We start from the raw sequence: 18558 nt of genomic DNA, 5'->3' as shown, positions 1-18558 counted from the left end.
ATTTCCCTTGATAGAAGCATGGAAGTGCTTTATTTCCCCAATGAGGTTAATATTAACAGTTTCAGGGTAGTTTTTTCTCAGAAGTTTTACACTGTCACATTTTTCCGAGGCATCTAAAACAACCAAAGGTAAAAAATTGTTTGCGACATTTTCGCATACGATTGCTCTTTTCTTCACATTGTTTTCAAGTGCATCCACCATCAGGATAAAGGATTTCACCCGAAATTTGTCTCTTGGAGAAAGCATTTCATCAGCATTAGGTACATCACCATCGTTGACTTTTTTTTTTTCTGACCCTTTTCCGTTTATTGACGTACTTGTAGTCTACATTAGGCAGGTTTCCTTTTTGCTTTGAGTCTCGTCAAAACTCTTGGTTTTTTTCAAGAAGTGAGAGAGCGATGAGTAAAGTTTTGCACATCCATGGAGGGCTATCCGTGCATCCTTTAGGGCCTTGCTTTTACACACAATGCAAGTTAAAACTTCAATGTGGGACACATTTAAGACAGATGATAATTCTGTGGATAGCAGTGGGGGCAACTGAACAAAATCTTTCATTTTGTCTGGTTTCTATATTTTCAATAGATTTTCATGAAATTTTGAAATTAATTATTGTTTTATCTGCCCAAATTTATGAACTCATTATGACTAGTAACTGTGTAGCCACATATATGCGTACTTTTGTCATATGAGAATTAAAAGTCCATAATTAGAGTGTAATTTTTCAATATCTTCTTAATTTAAAAATTGATTATGATAAAACTTGATATTGAGTCAGTTTTTTTTCTTAAATACAGTCCCCTCATTTTGTGAAGCCTTAAGCTATAGCTTAATTAGCTTGAGCCTAACTACAGCACTGTAAGTAACTCAACTCTCGACTCCACAAATCTAGTCCATCTCCTACAAGGCATTAGTTAGGAGTTTGAATACTCTCCACTTGCCTGAATGAGCGCAGCCCCAACAACATTCACGAACCTCAACAGCACCAATGATAAAGCAGCCCACTTGATTGGCACCCCATCTAACACCTTAAACATTCACTCCCTCCAATGCCTGTGTACCATCTACAAGCTGCATTGCAGCAACTCGCCAAGTCTCCTTCAACAGCTTAAATATCTCATTACAGCCATCCTACATCCAGCTGCAAGGTCCAGGAGGGACCACACTAAAAGCAAAAGGCCAACGCTTGGCAAAATTAAGATACAAGGACAAAGAAATTGTGGAAGCCCTGTATGTGAGGATTCATCATTATTGAACAGAAAAGCATGTTTACAGCTGAGGTTGGTTTACAAGGTTGATGAAACTGCTGACGAGCAGTCTAGTGAGGTATACATAGAGAATTCGCATACCTATTTTCAGGCCGCGGAAATCCTAAGGGCAAGATGCTAAGCCTATATCTCTCTTCACAGCGAGTAAGGTCCCTCCCCACTCTGAGACAAAGTCAAGAGCGAGATTAGACACGTGTTACAACAAAGGTCATCTCTCCAGTAACCATACCGACAAAGTGCTGTTCTGGAATGGTCACAGTACCAAAGGCTAATGGTTCAGTTAGAACCTGTGTGGATTTGACTCAATTAAACAAGTCAGTAGAGCACGAGTTCCACCCGAAGGCATCAGTGGATAAAAGTCTCACCAAATTAGCAAAATGCACCCTCTTCACAAAGTTGGGTGTTAACAGTGGTTTTTAGCAGTTGCCTCTGGACAAAAAATCCAGTTTGTTAACTACTTTTATCACCCCATTTGATCATTATTGTTTTAACAGGTTACCTTTCGGAATTGTTTCTTTGCCTGAGGTATCCCAAAGAACAATGTCTCAGACCCTGGAAGCACGGAAGGAGTAATATGCCATATGGACGATATTCTCGTACATGGTTAATCGAGAGATTAACCGTCGAGTGAAAGTAGTCCTCACAATCCTACAAGGAGCAGGTTTGACATTAAATGACAAATGTGAATTTTCAAAGCCTATGATAAAATTTTTAGGGCACATTGTGCCAGTTTCAGGAATTACGGCAAAGCCTCAGAAAACTAAGGTCATTAGAAAGTTCCCACAGCCTAAAGACATCACAGAATTACAAAGGTTTCTTGGGATGGTAAATCAAGTGGGCAAGTTCCTACTGAACTTAGCGGCAATCAGCAAGACATTACGACAGCTGTTGAGACAAGGACAACAGGGTGCTGGAAGTTAGACCAGCAAAATGCTTTCAACAAGAGCAAAAATCTCCTAAGTCTGATGCACTACAACCCAGAGTTGCCAACAATTGTAGCAGCGGTTGCATCATCTACGGGCTTGGGTGTGATGCTGTTTCAAGTTCAAAAAGATGGACAAAGAAGACCAGTTTATTATGCTTCAAGACCTCCCAGAGAAAGGTATGCAACCATTGAGAAAGAAGCATTAGCAGCTACATCGGCCTCCAAGAAGTTCCCTGATTATGTCATTGGATTAAGGTTTAAAATTGGAATTGATCACAAACCTTTGATTACTCTCCTTAACCGCAAGGAAATTGCAAAAATGTCACCTAGAATTCGACGTTTTAGACTGAGACTCATGAGGTACAATTCAGTTACTGAGTATGTTCAAGGGAAATGTCAGACAATAGCAGACGCATTGTCAAGAATACCAGTGGAAAGAGTCAAATTGAACGATTTAAATTATATTGAGGAAGTGGAAGCATATACTTCACTCATTATCAAACACTTACCACTGGGAAAAGATTACAAGAAATTAAACAAGCTCAACAGCAGGATGACAAGTACATCAAAATAAAAGGGTATTGCCAGAACAGATGGCCAGAGTATACTCCAAATAACCCAGTACTTCACCAATACTTTGACAGAGAAAACATCTCACATCCACCAATGATTTCTTAGAATTTAACGATAGACTAGTCATCCCTAAAACACTTTGACTTGACATTCCCCAGAAAATCCATCAAGGTCACTTGGTAATACTAAAATGGCGAGCAAGAGTCTGGTGGCCAGGCATCAGTCACTCCATTGAAGAGTTAATCACAAATTGCCTTATGTGTGCAGTGAATATCCAGAGAGAACCATTGTCACCTTCCACTTTTTCTTCAAGGCCCTGGCAGCACCTGTGAATGGAGTTATTTGAGTTTAAAAGCAAAGATGGTTTTCAGTGAGTAGACTGCATTGCACCATTATGGAGGCAGCCATTACATCACTAAGAAGAATCCTAGTGACACACTACATGCTGTGATACAGGAATATGGTTTTGTGCGCCTAGTTCATCCAGACATCCTCAGTCAAATGGAGGAACAAAAAGAGGAGTTCAAACGATGAGGGAATTGACGAAAAGGAACAAAGATATTGACTTAGCCCTTCTTAACCACAGAAGGTCACCACTGTAAAATGGGTTTTCACTATCAGAACTATTGATGGGAAGATGGCTGCAAACCCAACCTCCAGCTCTACAACAAACACTACAACTTGACATTACCCCAGATGTTCATGAGAAAGTTAGGAAGCATGAGGAGCAACAAAGAGACAGTCAAGTTCATAATTTCAACTTCAGGCACAGAACAGGAGACTTGTAAGTGCTACAGCCTGCACTCTAGGGACAGAGTGTGGATACAAGATCAACAGAAAGAAGGCATTGTAATCGAAAGAGCTCCACAGCCGAGAACTTACAGAATTTAGATGGGCCGGGGTAACGTTGTAAGGAACTGAGGAGCATTGGTATCATTGGGAAGGAAACAAATGGAACCTTGAACATACTATTTTAGATCCAGATGAAGACTAGGAACCAGAAATGAGTAGAAACTCTACATCTACCCAGGTGGGAGACACTCCTTTCAAATGAAGAGAGAGTGCAGTTCATCCACAACCTTGAAATGAAATCAGAATCAGATCAGGGAGATTGGTCAAGGCACCACAGAGACTAAACCTGTGAGGTCTGAGACTCCGGGGGAGATGCAGGAGGATGTATATAGTTGGGATAAAGACTTGTGGGGGGGGATGTAGAGTAAAGGGTTAACATAAGGAGCACCTTATCCTGATGTAACTGCTGATGTAACTATGATGCAATGTCACATGACTAAGAGACTGAGATCTGGTGGAAAGCAGAAGTACAACCTTGTGTCAAGTACTGAGATGTACATAGAGCTGTAAATAAACAAGAATATTTTTTGCAGACAACAGCCTATGTTAACAGGCAAACCCTAAAGAAACCCTATCTAAACCCAAAACCCAAGACGAAACAACCACCATCTTCTCAAGGACAATTAGAGATGGGCCACAAATGTTGGCCTCACCAGTGGGCCCCACAACCCCTGAATGAATAAAAACATTGCAGTGCCCAGGTTTAATTGGTCAGCAACCTAGTTGGTGCTCCAGCAGCATTGAATAACAGTTGTATTCCAGATATCACGACCACATAAAAGACATTTCCTCAAGGTGGTCCGTGAGCTAAGAATTTGTATGTGTGTATGTAGCCCCCTTTTAATTTATGAGTGATTCAATTGGAAGATAACCATCAGCAAAGCTTTAGTCTTAAACAAGATAAAGGTTAGTTTATTACAAAACACTGCTGAAAGTTACTTAATTAAAAGTAATAAAGTTACTAACTAAATACATACAAAGATTAAATACAAATAAATATAAAATATACTTATATAGATGAAATTCAGCTCAGTCCTTTACGATATTGTTGCAGGCCTCTAGCTTGCAATTGGTTGTCTGGAGTGAAGGGCTGAAGTTGAAGGGTTGAAGTTGAAGAGTTGCGTTCAGCAGCTGTGATGGCTTCTGCAGTCAAATCGTCAGGGATTGACTTTGTAGGTGGACTCTGCAGGTGAGCAGGTTTTATGGGAGCAAGGGAAAGTTTCTTGTTCCTCACTGGTTCTGCAGTTACAGCACTTACAGATTGCCGGGACTCTTGACAGAACATCACATGATTTCTGAATACCTTCCTCTTTGTCCTCCCTTGACCAAGAATCTTCTCTGATAAAAGATCTCAGAGTTCTTCCTGGGGGTTCTACGCACATGGCTTTCGCAGCCTGTCTTTATCACACCAAAGCAAAATGACCACTATGTTCATTTCAAATGAGGATTTCACCAGGCAAAGAAGTTAATTATGTTGAGGTCATTTGATGTCTCTTCCTGTCTCCTGTTCTCTCCGAAGCCAAAGGAGTTTCACACCTTTAGAAGATTCAGTGGACATCTCTGGTGGAGGCTTGCATTTTAATGACTCTGTGATCAGCTCTGGAGATAACAGTGTCTGACAAGGTCTGAACAAATACAGAAAGGTACCAAGACGTCTGTCCATACCTCCCTTTTGAAAAGAGCTTCTAAGCTCAATATAAAGGTATGAAAGCAAAAATGCACCTTTAAAACAGTTGGCCTTAAAATCTATGATATGATTTGTGACATGGAGCTATTATTTGGAATGGTTTCCGTACTCTGGTTGGGAGATTCAGAAGGCATCAAGTGGTAAGTTTTCAATCTTAACCATGCCTTCCATCTAAGAGGCAACAATTGCAGTGACCCCTTTGGTACACTTGCTGAAAAAAAGAAATAAAGACTCGTATTTATATATTGCCTTTCAGGATATTCCAAAATACTTCATACCCAATGAAGTACATTTCAGGTGTAGCCGCGCTGTAATGTAGGAGAAATGGTAGCCAACATGCACACAGCAAGATTCCATAGACAGCAATACAATAATGAGCTGATAATCTGCTTAGAGTGATTTTGATTGTGGCATAAATATTGAAATATTGAAAGGCCTTTCGGTCCTTTGTGCCTGTGCTGGTCAACAAAGAGTTGCCCAAAATGCTACCTTACTAGATCCAAAGCCCTGTAGCACACTGCTCTTTCAAGTAGACGTCCAAATACTTTTTAAATGTGGTGACAGTTTTTGCCTCTCCCACCCTTTCAAGTGATTAGTTCCAGATCCCCACTGCTCTCTGGGTGAAAAAAACATTCCCAATCTCCTCCCTAACCCTTCTAATTACTTTGAATCCATGCCCCTTGAATTTTAATCCCTCTGTTAAAGTAAATAGGTTGCCCCTATTCACTCTATCTAGGCACCTTATAATTTTGCATACTTCAATCAAGTCATATAGGCCAGGTCACCAGAAAGAACTTCCCCTACTCTCCTTTGAGGTAGTCACAGGATCCTTTATGTCCCCTTGAGACTGCAGACAGCACCTTGGTTTAATTTACATTCCCTCCAACAATGCAGCACTCCTTCAGCATTGCAATGAATTGTTAGCCTAGATTTTGTGCTCAAGCCTCTGAAGTGGGGATTTAATCTACAACCTCCTGATTCAGAAGGCAGAGTAATAACACTGGCAGTATGTTAATATCACCTGGTTCAAAAGTGCCTCCAGCTGGGAAGCAAGTTGCCATGGAAATGTGCAGTGAGCTGTGTTTAGCGTTAAGGGTGTCTGGGGAGGAGAAAAATATATGTTTTCTGAAAAGTAGACGATGGCGGAATTTAATGCTGGCTGGGGGAACAGGGTAAGATGTGGGCAGGACTCTGAATCGCACAGGAAGTGCAGTGTCAAGTCCCCAACATTGGGAGGAAAGTGCCAAATTAGCCCGGCAGCAAGGAGGAAGCAAGCTAGCAATACCGACAACATGACAATGATGGCTGAGGGTGTCTAGGGAGGCAGTCACTGACCTGTGTGCCTGAGAGTGACCAGAGTGACCTGCAACCACTTGGATTAGGAGAGAGCCCAATGCCGGGGGCTTTAAAAGTCACTGCAGCATTAAACTTCTATGCTGGGGGCTCATTTCAGGGCTCAGCAGGGGACGTGTGTAGCATCCCACAGGAAGCTGCACATTGCTGCATCAAAGAGGTGATGAATGGCCTCTTTAAAAGGGATGTAGAGTTTGTGCAGTTCTGAATGGATTCAGAGAGCCAGGCTGAAAGGCGTATGGGCTTCAGGTCCATCGCGGGTTTCTCACAAGTGCAAGAGGTTATCGACCTCACGTATGTGGTGATCAGAGCACCCTGGGACCAGTCTGCAACATTTATCAACAGGAGAAGTTGCACTCCATTAATGTGCAATTGGCGTGCGACCACATGAGATGTATCCTCCTGGTGTGTGCTCAGTTCCCAGGGAACTCCCATGATGCATTCAGTCTAGCCACAGCTATTCAAGGCACTTGCATACCTGCAAGAATGGATTCTGGGGCTATCTCCTCACGACCTGACCAATGGCAGCGGTGGGGAACCCTCGAACTCCAGCTGAGGACTAATACAATGAATCCCATGGTTCTTCAAGGAAACTATAGTGCAGACCATTGGATTGTTACAAATGCGCTTATGCTGCCTGGCCCACTCTGGTAGAGCTCTCCAATATGTTCCTCAAACGATCTCGAGGATTATAGTCATCTGCTACGCGCTACACAGAGGGGCGAAGGACTTGCCAACCGCAGGTTTCGAGGAGCCAAACTCCTCATCCAAAGAGGAGGATTGGGGGGGTGGGGGTGGGTCAAAAGCAAGCAGGCCCTCTTGTTGGGTTTTGAGCACCAGATGCCATGGCAATGGAGAGATGCGCAAGGGAGACCCATGGGTCCCTCACTCTTAACAGATTCCAGTAAGCATGATGCTTTTGACAAATTATCAGGTCTAGGCCTTACACCCACAGGAACTCTTCACTGTCACCCCGCAGCAACTCCCTGGCGCACTCTGAAAAGTCACTCCATTCTTGCCAAGCAAATCACAGAGTCAATACTCATTGATTCCTCAACAACCCACCCAGATGTCACCAAGTGGACCAAACTCACTAAAACTCTGTGGCTCTCACGAGGGCTTCCAATCTTCACCTTCAAAGATCTCACCTTGGAATCCTCTCCAAAAGTTGCTCCAACTTGGATGGCATCAACGACAGCCCACTTTGCAGGATTTTGATCTCATTTCCCGTGATTCCGTTCCCTTGGATTCCTGCTTATACACTCAAACACCAACTTATAAGGACAGCTTCCGATCTTCAGCCACACCAAGCAGAACACTACTGCTCCAACAACCCGCAGCATGGAGTCACTAACCTTCAGCTGCCTTCTTGGATCTTCAGGTCTTCTTCTGAGCCCCCTTTGATTACCAGGGCTTTCCTTGAGCCTTCTTCACTTCCGCTACCTGCTGCCCTTTCTTATTTGGAGATGTTTCCTCTGCTGCACTCTTTTTAACTTAACTGGGACCTTTTCCAGTCCCTGACCCCCCCCTCTTGGACTCTTCTTTTGGGAACTCTCCCTGTCCCCTTTCTCCTTTAGGACTTCTCCCTGCCCCCTCCCCTTTTCCTTGCCTGGGATACTTTTATGAACATACGAAATAGGAGCAGAAGTAGGCCATTCAGCCCCTCAAGCCTGCTCCGCCATTCAATAAGATCTTCTCGAAGGTGCTCCGGCTCCCAGTCACCTGACCTGGGTTTTGGCACCATTTCCTTATGCACAACTGTACTGGGCCCAAAAAGATTGTAAAAATGCCAATCTATGCATGCACAGCCCGCTCCCGGTCTGCGCATGCTCAAAAGCTCCGAGGCCCATCGGGAGTTGAAGTTCCCGACCTCTGCACTTTCCAACAAGGTAGGTCTGGGTTTCATAACATCTGTTGCAATCTTGGTCCAGGCATCCATGGCCAGGAAGGAGGATTGCCTGATCAGTTGGGAAGAGCACCCCATGCTGTTTCCGAGCAGCTTGGAGGAGAACATGCAGAGAGCCATTACTGAACTGTGGGACCATGCCTTGTCTGCTCTGAGCCATGTGCTCGCTAAACCTAGAGCTCAGGGTGATGATCCTGGGTTCATTAGAAGGAAAGGGGGCTGGGTGTGGAGGTAAGGGTGATGACCTTGAGCTGCTATCAGCCTCTGCAATGCTGATGCTTGTAAGTCGGGGTGCCACTTAAAATTGGTGCCCAGACAACTGACCCCATCAGCTGATGCCTGATTCATCAACTTCCTGACTGTTCTCATTGCATAATAAGGGGAAGGCAATGGCGTGGTGGTATTGTCACTGGACTGGTAATCTAGAGACTTGGGTCCTGGGTTCTAATCCCACCATGGCAGATGGTGCAATTTGAATTCAATAAAAATCTGGAATTAAAATTCTAATGATAGCCATGAAACCATTGTTGATTGTCATTAAAAAAAACCTATCTGGTTCTTTAAAGGGAAGGAAATCTGTTGTCCTTACTTGGTTTAGCCTACAAGTGAATCCAGACCCACAGCAATGTGGTTGACTTTAAAATGGCCTAGCAAGTCACTCAGTTCCAAAGGGTAATAAATGCTGGCCCATCCAGTGATTCCCACACCCCCACTACATTTATTGGCTGCCTGCTGCATGATTGTGGTCAGCCAACTTATCTCGCCCTGAGGAAGCACAGCCCACTTCCAAATCCACCATTGGGATCCGTGCCAAGGGAACTAAATTCCACCTCATAATTTAACCAAAATTATTCTGTGTAACATTATTAAATTGATCTCACCTATAAAATGTGGTACATTGGGGAATATATCAAAAGTTAGGCTTGCAGGAGGAAGGCATTAGGGTCAGTTTGATCTTATCATCCACTACAATCCCAACCCTACCCTCTTCCCAACACGGCATTTAGATCCAGCCCAACAAAGAAACAGTACTTCCTTTTAACAACTCCCGTAAAAGGTTATGGGGTGAATCTCCCTGTGTCTCGTGTGAGTAGAGTTGCTAACTCTGAGAGACTGTTTCGCTAGAGTGAAATCACATGACCTCCTGCCTGCAATAGCCCCACCCCCACGCAGCCGCCATTGGTCACCCAAAATGCCCAGACTTGCAGCTCTCCTCCAAGTCAATTGGAAAGCAAGTGGATTCTTCAAATTACGAACAGACAATCCTGACTGTTTGTCAAACTGTTTTGGTCCGGGACACCCTGGTCCACTCCTCCATCACCCCATACTCCTCAACCCCCACCTATGGCACCTCCCCATGCCCACGCAGAAGATGCAACACCTGCCCCTTCACTTCCTCTTTCCTCACCGTCCAAGGGCCCAAACACTCCTTTCAAGTGAAGCAGCATTTCACTTGCATTTCCCCTAACTTAGTCTACTGCATTCGTTGCTCCCAATGTGGTCTCCTCTACATTGGAGAGACCAAACACAAACTGGGCGACCGTTTTGCAGAACACCTGCGGTCTGTCCGCAAGAAAGACCCAAACCTCCCTGTCGCTTGCCATTTTAACACTCCACCCTGTTCTCTTGCCCACATGTCTGTCCTTGGCTTGCTGCATTGTTCCAGTGAAGCCCAACGCAAACTGGAGGAACAGCACCTCATCTTCCGACTAGGCACTTTACAGCCTTCCGGGCTGAATATTGAATTCAACAACTTTAGATCTTAAACTCCCCCTCCCCCCATCCCCACCCCGTTTCTCCCCCCTCCCCTTTTTTTTCAATAATTTATATAGATTCTTCTTTCCCCACCTATTTCCATTATTTTTAAATCTAAAACTAAAACCTTGTTAGTCTTTCCACCCCACCCCAACTAGAGCTGTACTTTGAGTGTCCTGTCTTCCATTCTTAATTAGCACTTTTCTTAGACAAATATCACCACCTTCAACACCTCTTTGATCCTTTTGCCTGTGGCATCTTTTGATTATCTGCTCCTATCACTGCTTGCTTATCTCCACAATCACCACACCCTCAACTTCCCTCTCCCCCCGCCCCCCAACCTTTAACCAGCTTATATTTCTCCTTTCTCCTAACTATACTCAGTTCTGCCGAAGGGTCGTGAAGGCTCGAAACGTTAACTGATTTCTTCTCCACCGATGCTGCCAGACCTGCTGAGTTTTTCCAGGTAATTCTGTTTTTGTTTTGGATTTCCAGCATCCGCAGTAGCTTTTAGCTTTTTTCCCATGTCTAATATTTTTATGACTAGTAACAAAAGTATTCAAAGGAGAATTTTAAAACGCAACTCCTTGATTGCCGCAGTTTTGTGCCGATTACTCCTCAGTTCGTGGAGATTCCAGGGCAATCCTGGGGATGTTGGCAACACTACTTTTGAGACTGAAGGGCCATTCTAAATCCTGAGCCCTGCAGATGGATAGTGCTCTCAACTGAGACAAATCAACAAACATCAAGAGCACAGGACAATAAGTTATCAAACTCTATGTGCTGTTGTTACAAATGCGAGGGTTTATAAGATGGTAACAGGCTACCCTAGAAAAGGGGGATTGTGCAAAATTGTCTGGAACTCTGCCCGGCAACAGGTCAGGTGATGGTTACCATGGGGACAAGGGCTCAGGCCAAGACTTACTGAAACTCAAGTACCAAATTTCACACCTGAACACAAAGAGGGAGGCAGCTGTTCTTGCTTTGGACAAACTTACAGACTCGCTAATTGGGTCTGATTTAAAAATCAGGGTGAAAGAGCCCCAGAGAGAGAGAGAAGGAGAGAGACAGGAGCAGCAGCTGCCACCCAGAAGAGGGAAAAAGGGTTGTTTTTCTCTGATCGCTTCCAAACAGATTGCGGGTGGGAAAATGGTCAAGGAGACAGAAGCTGAGGAAATTTAAGTGTCCTGAAAGATTCGCCCTGCCACGGCTGGGGGAAAGAACCACCGGAGTGAGCTTGCGGCTGAAGGTCAATTCTGGATTCCTCGGAAGACTGGGGGAAAAGAACCTTTGACGGTCACTGGACATTACAACTCAGTGAAACAAGGCGAAGTGAACCTGTTGGAAGAGTAACTTTGGATTGTTTCCTATAAAGACTGCAATTCTGTGGAAAGAGTGCTGCAATGCATAAATGCGGCGTGGAGTTTTTTAAGTATATTAAAATGCTACTGAGCGATGTCTTTTCTGTAATTTAGAGTATTAGCTCCTTGTAAAGTCATATTTAGTCCATGTTGATTTTAGTTCATTTGTTACAATAAAAGTCTTAACACTTAAATTCCTGTTCTGCGATCCCTTTGAGTTGGTGGCTGCGAATTCAATTTTTTTTTTAAGTTATTGGTCTTGATAGGGGCCCTGACCCAATGTGGAATGCATGGACAGCAGAGGCAAGCCTGTGTTATACCAACTAAACTATAAGTGGCTTAGTGCAGTTAAATCCGTGTCCTTTGTATGTTGAGGATAATGAACTTTTCAGCGATTCACTAAGGAAACTAACTGCTGCCTTATAAGAAGCCTTTGCATGCAAGTCATGTCTTACAATGCCCTGTGTCACATGGAGCCCTTTAAATGAAGATCTCCCGTGACACCAAACAAATAATCCATTTTTGTTTTCAAAAACATAACCTTTCCATCAGTTCCTTGATGCCTCAGTGGGTACATACTGTTTGATGTAAGACTGAGCAATTCAGATCCCCCAATTGGAACAGTGAATTCGCTGATCCCAGTGGGAGCTGCACTATTCCTGGGCTCAGCGGCCCCAGCATGAGGTTTGGGAAAAAGAGGGCTGGGTTTCCCAACCTGAAAAAGAGCCTTGCATTTAAAATGCACCCTTCGTGATCTCAGCACGCACCCCCCAAAGCAACGTACAATCACTGAAGTACTTCTAAAAATATAGCAAAATAAAATATAAAAATCATGTAGCAAAAGCAGAAAGTCATTTGCACAGAGGAAACTCCCACAAGTAGCAATGTGATAATGGCCAGATAATCCATTTCTCAGTGGTGTTCGTTGAGGGATCAATGATGGCCACATTGAAGGACTGCCCCCTCTACTCTTCTTTGAAATAGTGCCATTGAGTCTTTCATCTGAGAGGAAGGATGGGACCTCAGTTTAAGTGTCTCACCCAAAAGGCGGCAGCTGCAACACTCCCTCAGCACCACACTGAAGTGTCAGCCTAAGCCTAGAGCTCAGGTCTCTGGGGTCAGAATTAAAACCATGACCTTCTGCCTTAAAGGCAAAAGTGCTTCCTGTGAGCAGCAGCTGACACGACTATTGTCACTAGCAAGTGACCCATGTTGGAAAGTGATGTGCAAACCCCAGGTGAGAACGGTCTAGGCCTGGTTGCATCAGGCCTGGCAGTGATCGTCTGGGCTTGTGTATGATGAATGGCTATACTGTAAATGACAATGAATATTATACCAGAGCAGCCGACAGCACCTGTAAATGTCTGTTGACATACTAATCATGTGTGAGGCAACTAGCGCGTGAAGAACAGTAGTTCAGGTTATAGCTGGGAGCAATTTAATGATTAAAAATTGAACTAATTAAGAACAACCTTATGAAGACTCTTTCCTTCTCCTCTCATCACCCCCACCACCCCCAACCCCACCACCCTCCCCCAGTGACAGATCTAATAAATGAAGCTGAAGAAGCAGGGAGTGAATAGAATGCTTGTGAATGGCATTCATTTTGGAGATCCGTGTGCACTAAGGACTGATGTTCAGTTGAACTCAAATCCAGAACATTCAGATACCTGGGCCATATTCCCATTTGCAAAGGGAAACTGATGGATAGGGAATGCCAAAAGGAACCAGACAGTCAAAGGGAAAGAAGCAACAAGGACTGATTTGGAATATTGTGTGCTCCCTCGTGTTTATCGTTAATGCACTGGGAAGCATTCAGTGAAGAGTAACAGCAACGAATTAAGCTGTAACCCTTCTTTCCTAGCAGCATCCTGGTCAATCACTGATTCCTTTTATTTCCTTCATATAAAGGGCAGTTCGCAATATTTCTTTCTGCAGACATTTCCTTGACATCAAGCCAAAAAGACATTCTGTCTATAACACAAATGAGTAATGTGATGCATGAATTTCAGCGCCAGTGTGATACTAGGTATGTAGGCCATACATCCCAAAGATTGTTGGTTCGTATCAAACAGCATGTCCCAGCTGCTGTTCACAATGGGCAAGGTACAGATCATACCCAACTAGCCTGTGCTTGCAAAAATCAAAACAGCGTCCAACATTAGAAGTGATTCGGCGACTGTACAACATTTGCTAATTAATCCTCAGTGTGCTAAGAATGATGCTGACAACCAATTGAAGATTGTCAGTTGAGCTCGCAGTGTGGCACTTTTACATGAACTGGAAGCTACATATATTAATACACAGGGCCCTGCTCATTGCAGACTGAAAGAACATGTACACACATTGCGCCTGTTTCAGCTAAACAAAATAAGTGACAGCCATTCGCTGATTCATTCCCCAGGACAATGTCTTGACCAATCAGAGTCAAGCAGCCTTGTTTAAATTTCATACAATGCTTGGCAGTTAACTGTCAGTCACAAGCCACAGGTACATTCTCGATGGCAACTCCTCTACCAATCAGAGTCGACTTGCCAACCAATCTGCACTCTTTTCTCATACAAATATGCTGTTTCCCCTGGCATGTTATTTTCTTGCGAATTGTCCTGATGAGTGCAAGATGAAAAGCTTCAACAGAAAAGTATCTTTTTTCTGCAATACTCAAGACTTTTTTTCTGAAGTTCTAACTGTGCCAACATTGTCCTTAAGACTGGGAGGAGCTTGGTACCAATCATTCAAAATGGCGGCAACTTGTCCATCAATCTGCATCATGCTTCAAGCCCCAATGCCTTCAATGATAAGACAGAGTGGTGGCAGAGAAGGAAAGAAAAGGGGGCAAATGTTGCACTTTTGATACCACTACCTCATGGGACACCCTGCCCCATGTGCCCAAGTGTCTTGGGGGTCAAGAGTCGGACTGTTCAGTAAGATAAAGACCCATACAGAAATGCACAATCCTGAGTAGATGTCACATTAGATTGAAGGACAGCGGACCATTATCAGGAGACTATTATGAATGCCAGACTTACCTTAAGATTGAGAGCAGAGATTGGGAATTCCAAATCCCGACAGACCTCGGAGTTTCCGTGCATGCGCAGATCGGGAGCAGACTGCACATGCGCAGATCAACACCTTGAGTGCTTTGGGCCAAGGACCGGCCCAGCATGCCTGTGTCAGGAAGATATAATAATTTTCATAATGTCATTGGAATTTATTGTAAGGTAGAGTAATAGTGGGGTCTGTGTCTATGTGTGTGTATGTGTGTGTGTGTGTGTGTGTGTGTGAGACATTTAATTGAATTAAAGGGAGCTGGTCTGAAGGCTTTGATATATCAGAAGATAAGTTAGGTTTGAAATGTTAAGTAGGTAAACATGGGGTAAGTTTGAATGTCAGGTGTAAAGGGAACATTTGCATTTTTAAATAAACCAGACTAGCTTGAATTCAAAAGAGGGGATGAAATGTTACACCTAGCCAGGAGAAGTTAAGAAACAGTGTTTATTTTTCCCAAGGATTACTGATAATATTGGTACTTTGATGGATTTTTATTTTTAGAGAGGTAAAAATTCAAAGACATAGTGAAACAATAGGAATTTGCATTCAAAGGGGAAAATATGTATAAAGGAGAGAAGGCTGTGTGTAAGGGCAAGAATTCTAAGATCTAACAAGTATGAAAAGCCTCAAGCATCTAAGCCTCAAGCTGCTGCCTACAAAGAACTGAAGCTGAGAAAAATTCACTTTGAATTCGACTGTTCAGGGTATTGTGTGTTACTTTGCCTGGGACTTCTAAAATCTATGTGCCTCACTGTTACCTTAACGGAGGTATAAATGGGTTTTAGATTAATTATGGGATTTAGAAGTTATCATAGTAGTAATTTGTAGATCTGTGTATGTGCTCAAAATAATTTCTTCTATTAATAACGGTTTAATTTAGTTTTGTAAGAAACCTAAAAGACTTGGTGGCCTTTTTAATGAATTCAAAGTTTCTCACCCCGTCTCTCTGTCGCTCTCTGTCCTTCCCCCTCTCACCCCATCTCTCTCTCTCTCTCACCCTGTCTCTCTGTTGCTCTCTGTCCCTCTATCTCTCGCCCCACCTCTCTCTCACCCCATCTCTCTCTCTCTCTCACCCCGTCTCTCTGTCGCTCTCTGTCCTTCCCCCTCTCACCCCATCTCTCTCTCTCTCTCACCCTGTCTCTCTGTTGCTCTCTGTCCCTCTATCTCTCACCCCATCTCTCTCCCTCTCGCTCACCTCGTCTCTCTGTCCCTCGGCAGCTGCTTCAAGTTTCCTTCTGGGATTTGGGCAGCTTGGCATTTACTATCTGCCTGCCATGACAGCCTGTGCATAAGGGAAAATGATGAAAGAACCCAAGTTATGTGACCAGGCGCAGAGCATTGGACAGGGAGGGGGGGTCAGGGAGAGGTCCCAAAGGAAGAGTACCAGGTAGGGGACAGCGACTGGGAGCAGAGACAGGTCCCAGTTAATTAAAGGGAGAAAACAGAGAGGAGCAGAGAATCAGGCTTCAAACAGGAAAAGGGCTGCAGGTAGCAGAATTTAAGAGAGGAAGCCCTGGCAATCAAGGAGGGCAGCAGAATGTCGGTGAATTTTTGCTGCAGGCCATTAGGGCAAAGGTACCTCTTTGGAGCAGTAGTGTTCTGCTCTGCACGGCCAAAGAGCTGAAGTTGTGCTTGTGAGTTGGTGCTTGAGTGCAGATTTGGGAATTTAGTGGAATGGAATCCCGGGAGACGAGATTGAAACCTGCAAGGTGGGCTGCCGTTGATGCTGTCCGAGTTGGAGCGCCTTATGGCGAGAGTTCCAAGTATTTACTAACATTTGAGTGGGTTGTTGAGAAATCTGCGGACTTTTTCTTGGTTGCATTTGCTATTTAGCATGCAGCGTAGTGTGCTTGGCCGCAGTTTGCCTGTTAATTCACATGTACCTCATATTACCTTGAATATTAGAGGATAAGATAGATTTGTAAATTCTTTTATCTTTCTGACCTTGTAGAGTAAAATTTATTTTTGTTTGTCAAAATGCGTGAAATCTTGTGGCTTTAATCTCTGAGCAAGTGTCTTAAATCTCAAACTTTGTCTACGTTAAACAAAGCATTATCGGTTTCTAACCAGATCTTACCAAAACTTGGGGTTCTGGTCTAGGATCATAACAAGATGAAACGACGGTCTTGTGCAAGTTGCTTTTTATTTTTACACTAATGTATTAAGATTTACCTCGCCTCTAGGGTTGTTGATTATCAAGCCCCAGTTTAGGCCTTCATTATCTAGGCTCCACTTCTGTGCAGCACTGAGGGGTGGTTGCATTGTCAGAGGCGCTTGATTCTGTGTTTTGAACAAGACTTCAAACCAAAGGCCCACCTGTCCCTGCCTGTTCGGGTGATGTGAAAGGTCCCATGCAGGGGAGTTATTCAGAGCAACATTTATACCTCAAACAACACCAGGTAAAAAGATTATCATAGAACCTCAGGAATTTGCAGCACGGAAAAAGACCACTTTGAATCATAAAATCTTCACCGTAACTTCTCCCACTAACCAGAAAGGTGCAAGAAACAGATGCACACGCAGCCCACACTTTGGCTGCCGTCACATGCGCAACTGCTCCTGACACCTTTCTGGTCGGCAGCATAGGAAATAGGAGCAGGAGTAGGCCATTCAGCCCCATGAGGCTGCTCCGCCATTCAACTAGATCATGGCTAATCATCAACCGCAATGCCATTTTCTCGCACTATCCCCTAATCCCTTGATGTCATTAGTATCTAGAAATCTATGATCTCTATCTTGAACATACTCAGTGACTGAGCTTCCATAGCCCTCTGGGGTAGAGAATTCAAAGATTCACTAACCTCTGAGTGAAGAAATTCCTCCTCATCTCAGTCCTAAATGTCTGGCCCCTTATTCTGAGACTGTGTCCCGAGGTTCTAGACTCCCCCCAGCCAAGGGGGAAGCTTCCTTTCTGCATCAACCCTATCTGGCCCTTTGAGAATATTGTATGCTTCAATGGGATCACCTCTTGTTCTTCGAAATACTAGAGAATACCAGCTTCCTCAATCTCTTCTCATAGACAATCCCACCATCCCAGGAATTAATCTGGTGAACCTCCATTGCACTCCCTCAATGGCAATTGTATCCTTCCTTAGGTAAAGGGATCAAAATTGTACACAATACGCCAGGTGCAGTCTAACCAAGGTTCAACATAATTGAAACAAGACATCTCTACTCCTGTACTGAAATCCTTTTACGATAAAGGCCAACATACCATTTGCCTTCCTAATTGCTGACTGAACCTACATTTGAGCTTTCAGTGACTTATGAACAAGGACACCCAGGTCCCTTTAGACATCAACATTTCCCAATCTCTCATCATTTAAGAAACACTCTGAACCTCTGTTCCTCCCTCCAACGTGGATAACCTCACACTTACCCACATTATATTCCATCTGCGATGTTCTTGCCCACTCACTAAGGCTGTCCAAATCCCCTTTAAGCCTTTTTGCATCCTCCTCATAACTCACATTCCCACCTAGTTTTGTGTCATCCACAAAGTTGGAAATATTACATTTGGTCCCCACATGTAAACCATTAATATATGTTGGGCTGAATTTTGCTGTCGGCGAGCAGCGGGTGGGGTCCGCTCGCTGACGCATAAAATGATGCAAGATGACGTCGGGGGAAATCCCGACGTCACCGCACCCCATTTAAATCTTCAGGAAGGCGGGGGCGCAGCAAAATCAGAAAAATCAGCTGACCTGTCAATGGCCAATTGAGGCCCATTGACAGGATCATTTAAACAATCAAAGGACCTGCCCGTCCAACCATAAGGTTGGTGGGCAGGCCAGGAGCCCTGGTGGGCAATAGAAAAAACATGAAACCTC

The sequence above is a fragment of the Cetorhinus maximus genome, chromosome 5 (genome assembly GCF_964194155.1).
Source record: "Cetorhinus maximus chromosome 5, sCetMax3.hap1.1, whole genome shotgun sequence".
NCBI lineage: Eukaryota > Metazoa > Chordata > Chondrichthyes > Lamniformes > Cetorhinidae > Cetorhinus > Cetorhinus maximus.
The sequence above is the reverse complement of the archived record's forward strand: the minus strand, read 5'-3'. Positions refer to the sequence as shown.